This window comes from Dreissena polymorpha, chromosome 11 (assembly GCF_020536995.1).
Source record: "Dreissena polymorpha isolate Duluth1 chromosome 11, UMN_Dpol_1.0, whole genome shotgun sequence".
Lineage (NCBI taxonomy): Eukaryota > Metazoa > Mollusca > Bivalvia > Myida > Dreissenidae > Dreissena > Dreissena polymorpha.
In genome coordinates this window covers 18,162,489-18,168,488 of record NC_068365.1, presented here as the reverse complement: position 1 = coordinate 18,168,488, position 6,000 = coordinate 18,162,489, and the positions used below count along the sequence as shown (strand labels likewise).

General features: G+C 33.8%; 1 long non-coding RNA gene across 1 annotated transcript; it reads left to right on the top strand.

The window, feature by feature from the left end:
• The first annotated feature begins 964 nt into the window (after positions 1-964).
• Positions 965-5,652, top strand: LOC127851048 (uncharacterized). Its single transcript, XR_008035627.1, has 3 exons — positions 965-1,131; positions 4,911-5,067; positions 5,150-5,652. It is a non-coding gene; the product is annotated as an uncharacterized LOC127851048 (long non-coding RNA).
• Positions 5,653-6,000: the final 348 nt, after the last annotated feature.

The window sequence follows — 6,000 nt, the reverse complement described above, 5'->3', positions numbered from 1 at the left end:
GCACTTTTCGTTTCAATACAACTTAATATGAAATATATGTTACTTCTTTCTATTGTATTAACACTGTTTAAACTTAAATGTATAGAATAATTAAGTTTTCCAACATTTTATAATCTTGCATTTACATGCAAGTGAAGCAAGAACTCTAAAGATCATTTCGGATGCATGGATGCATTTTAACTGATCGTTGCGTTACGAAAATACAATTTAAATATGTTCGAGTGTAATACAGCTTTAAATTATTTAATTAGTTTACACTTATTGACGAAGTTGTTAATTAACTCACTTTAAACGGCATGCAACATTACTGTTAGTATCGTTCCAATGAACAGACATGTGGGACCAGATGATGTATCTTAACATGGGCCTTGATGTGCGAGGCGTGTCAACCACTGAGCAAAAGAGTCAGTATGTTGTTTAAACACATGGATACTGAAAGTATACATGGACAGCTGTTTTAACGCCTTGGATTTCACAGCAACCTGTGAGCGTTATATAACAAGTGAATATTTTAGTCATTTTTACCTACCTTTAATACACCCATTTAGTACAGTTAAAATTTAACATTGTTTTTGTGTAGAACGAAAAGTAGTATGTATTTAAGTCATATGTGCGCTTAGTTTCATAAATAATTATAATTTGAATAGTTTACTCAAGATATGTAAAATATTCATTTAAATAGCATAAATATAATCATTATTGTATAAAACAATACCACAGCAAGCACACTTTTAAACGCTTAACATAAAATGGGTAATGCCCATTCATATAAGCAGAGCCAATCCATATTCACGCCATTTTATAAAACAAACATATGCATATGTTATAGATATTGGAAGATTAAAATGTAGCCTTTAACTAGGCTTCGAATTAGACATTTATATAGTAGAATGACTGACTGTGTTTGATAATGTGTGTATGCATACATGAAATTAGAACACTGGATATTGCACCGGTATAATGTCTCGCTATCTGATGCCATAATTTAGTACGTGAACATTCAATTAGTGTGTATATTTAAATATTTTGATAGAACGCGATAACATACATGTTATACACTATCAAACACATGTGAAGGTCTTGTGTTTCATTGAAAGTCAAATTTTAGTGGAGAACCTTGGAACAATAAGGGTAAGTCGTTTATATTTATTGGATTATATTATATTACATTATATTACATGAATATGAAGTGTTTATTGTTATTTTATGATACTATGTTTGCTCAGAACAACGTTATATATATATATATATATAAGGGACATATTTGCATTTTAATTCGTTTGCCCCCGGAAAAATATCGAACATTGAAAAACTATTTAGTTTCGCTTACTGGCTTCAACAGAGTATAATTTGACTATCTATTAGTTGTTCAAAATGGGAACTATTAACACGTAATTTATATAACTACCTCTCCATATATAGGATAGCATTGTACAGCGCTGGCTAAAAGGGTGCTTTGCTCTCGTCCAAGCACAATTAATGTGAGGGGTTTATTCTGACAGACACTTGTTTAGAAAATAGTTTAGAGGTAGGCTTCACAGAAGTTGTCGGTCATGTTGTCAGTTACGAAAGTTGGTACCCTCCAACTGACTGCATAAGCTGTTAAACGTATGAATGTAAGGGCAACTTTATTTGTATTTTATTTTTAATAAACACAGTATGTAAACTTGTGTAATTCAATCTTAATTAACACATTATGTAAAGCAATACAATCTTGTATAACTTAACTAGCTTAAAGTATGACACATATTGATTGACGTGTCCTTCTGTTATTTCACATACGCTTGCAAAATGAAAATAAAACATGACTTTGAACCCCCGCCAACTAAGGTATTTGCTTCCATAACTATATGTAATTTGTGAAACGTGTTCACCAAGTATTGTTCCGGTTGGTTTCACAGTAGGTATTAGTTTTTATGTCTGTTTTGCTAAAAGTTTAAAACGGGTACCCTACATTGTAAACGCAGTCAATAAATGATCAGCAGTTTTTGTGCTTGTGTGATATGAACTTTTTTTTTTCCACTTGTACATATTGCGTTAAAACATAGAATCACCGCGCATAGGCCATACTGAACAACGTTTGTTACATTGATTAGCCCTTTTGCAACACTAGAATATAAGTTTGACTCTTAGGCCACTGTATTTTATGCTATTTGATACAATCATCATCATCATCATCATCATCATCATCATCATCATCATCATCATCATCATCATCATCATCATCATCATCATCATCATCATCATCATCGTCGTCGTCATCGTCATCGTCGTCGCCGTCGTCGTCGTCCTTCTCCTCCTCCTCCTCCTCCTCATCATCATCATCATCATCACCACAACCAGCACCACCACCATCATCATCAACAGCAGCAGCACCACCACCACCAGCAGCAGCATCATCTTCATCAGCATCAACATCATCATTATCAGTAGCATCAGGATCCGCGGCAGCACGTTTATCGTCATCATCGGCATTATAGTCATGATAATAATCATCATTAGCATCATCGTCATTATTGTTGAGATTTTACCTGAACATTTAAACCAACATTTTGATTAAGAAATATTTCGTGTACGTTATAGTTTGTTGTCGAATAACCCGCGGCCGGAAGTTTTAATGCGTAAGGATTAAATCACGCGTGCGAAGCACGAGTGATTTGAAACCACGCATCTTAACTTCCGACCGTGGGTTATTCGACAACAAACTGTAACGTACACGAATTATTTCGATTCTAACACGGTTTTAACTAAATATTTACACAAGATATCTTATTTTTCTTGCGTACTATTTTATGGGAAGTTCTGCCCATTAAAATAACGTTCGGCTGTTCTGTCGATCGGATCTCCGCCCTCAATAACAACCTTATTGGATTATTACGCTGGTGGACAATATATCGGCATGTTTTGTTTAGTGCTTTCAGTGTATAAGCTCCGCCCATAATTGTTGCAGAATAACCCATAGTCGATTTTCTTCTTTGTATAATATGAAATTTGGCACGTGCCGTGGTAGAATTTTGTTTTACTCCTAGATTGTTATATTAAAATTATCAGATTCAAGGGCTAGGTTTTTGAATATCTTACTTAACGAATACAAAAATATGCCCCAAGCAATGCAAATACATTCTAGAATGAGCATTTCTGGCTCGAATCACCATTTTTGCAGAACATTTAAAGAGGTACCAATCGTAGGAATCAATAAAATATGAATGGTATAATGTTGAAAAGATTATTAAACGAGTGATAAATTATTTCCATTTTCGTGTATGCGTTGGTTCAACATCAGTCCAATTTATCCTATATACATGCAATATGAGCATAAAATTATCTTATAGTTTCCTGGAAGTAGAGAAATAAAATATAATACTGACGTAACCCGCATACGTGTTTTTCTAAACCTAAATATTTAGAACCCAGACACTTAGCCTGAATAATTTAGCAGTAAAAACTTGTGTTTCTATTATGGATTTGTTCTACTTATTTACCTATTCTTCCCCAAAATTAATCATGGGCTCTATGTTTACTTAGATAAAATTTATAACAATAATAACGATATGCTGATTTGAATGCCGGAATTTGAAAAAAAAAAGTTAAAATATCTTAAAAAGGCAAACTTGAGAACTCTTACCTGGTGTGAAATAAACAACTTAATCATCAAGTTTCCTCCGCGACTTGACTGAATCCATTTTATTTTACGAGGACAATTATCCGAAAATTAGAAAAAAAACAATACTTGTCCGAACGATTCTTACAACCAAAAGCAATACAATCAACTATGTCGAATGACGCATGTCATGCAATATTTTTATTGGCACACGAGCTTTAAACAACACTTTTTGAAAATGTATAGCAACCTAACACGAATTTAATTGTCTTAGTTGACGTTATGCGCGAAATGTTCAAGATGTTCTGCGTATTTACAATAAACAAATGTCCGAATGACTCGCAATTGGGACGGTAATATGGCATCACCAAAGTGGCGGAAACCCGAAGCGGGTAACGGAAAATGCCGATTAACCAAAAGCGTTTTTTAGTAGTTTTTGTTGCTGTTTTTCTTCGTTGTAATGATGTCAATCGTCCTAGAATAAATGTATTAGCAACATAAACAACTGTATGAGTCGAGTACATACATGTATACAGTCGTGAACAGACTGTTAATGTTATTTTTTAACTTTGTATACAAATTAACCACTTTTTATGGTTTATATCATTTTGACGTTTTCAACACATGTATTTTTTAGTAAAGTATATCATAAAACTGCATCGGTTTATAATCGTTACGTATGAAAAACGGCATATGTTCTCATCGTGTCTATTATCTATACCGTTTACACTGTTGTATGATCATTAATATCCCGACATTAAATCTATTTGTCGATTACAGCACCTTTTACGTTGTGGAACAATGCAATAATCGAATGCGCATGCGGAGCCTGACTGTCAAGAAAACTTCGTTTGAAGGAATATTTATATCTGATTACCCGTTTTAACGTTTCATAAAATGTGAGTTTCATACCAATCAGGAGAACTTTTACTCAAAAAAGTATTTGTTTCTGAGTGTCGCTTACGATACATACTATCTCACTACTGGCGTGCAACTTGATAAGGTTCATCTGCCCAATACTTAGCTGCGTACTCGTCCTTCGAATATTTAGAAAACCCACTACCCGGTTCAATACTTAATACAAAGCTGTAACTTACAATTGAACACAATATACATGTTGTTAAGAAATGAACGTGCGCCCTGTATGAACATCATTTCTTTCTGACGGAACGTTTATAAATATATACTTTCTATAATACAGAATGTATATATTTATACTCACATTATGTATTATTATATTCATATAAAAACAATGTGCGTAGTATATATAAAAGTATATCTTATTTAGTTAATAACTTTTTGTTCACAGCATGATGACGGAAATCGATGTTGATAAAATGGATTTGGATGATGCATACGACTGGTTAGACAACAAGGATATTGAACATAATCTGGAGTCACTGGATGAAATGAAAGAGCTTATTCGCATAACAATTCAGGGTCAATCAAAGGAGTTTCAAGAACAGGTATATAACTCGTACAATTTTTTTATTATCAGCGAAACATACGACAACATACTATCTGTATAATTATGTTTCTTTTGAACAGATCAGCGAGAAAGTGGAGAAGGCTTTGCTCCTAGAAATATCAATGAAGCAGGATATTTCAGACATATATACATCTTTTATTGATGTGATCGACATGCTACCATCCGAAGTGACAATGGCGGGTTTTGGAAGAGGATGTGAGTGTAAGCATAAATCGCATATATATGAGGTGATTGAGGAGCAAGGCGTATCTGTTAATATGTGTACCTTACTGGATACCTGACTGGGACTGTGAGTGTTCTTTGTTAAAATAGCAACATAATCAACTCATGTTAAGTGCAAACAACTCAAAATGTATAATTGTTCTTTTAACCTCCGACACAGCAAAGTTTCGCATGTCATTTTATTTACCAACAGAGTCGCTCAGAACCAGACTGACCTTCATGTAGTTGAAGGAAAGCATATCGATTCATTCGATTGCGAGCGATTTCGCTCATTTATGGTGATAGTTGTTTCGCAATATTCGACTTTTGTTGTTTAATAAACAAATACATATTCGTTCAATGTTGCCTTGTCTTGTAAATAAATAATTAGTAATATTCACACCCAGTATGCTACACGGAACCCAATTACCGGATGCGTTGACGAGTAACAATACCATTTGTTTCTCAGGGTTTCAATTGCCATTGTATATCGCACATATGTGCATGTAGCAAAGACCGGTCTTTTAATTGATTAAAAATGTTACTCTGCTGTGTGTAAAATTTCAACATTATCAACGTCTGTCAATTGCTTACAATTTAAAATGTATAATTGTTCTTTATCATCCGAGACAATGAAGGTTCCCATGCCATTATTATATTCTGTTGGACTCCTTTTGAACATGATATCCATAGTAGTACTGAAAGTCTT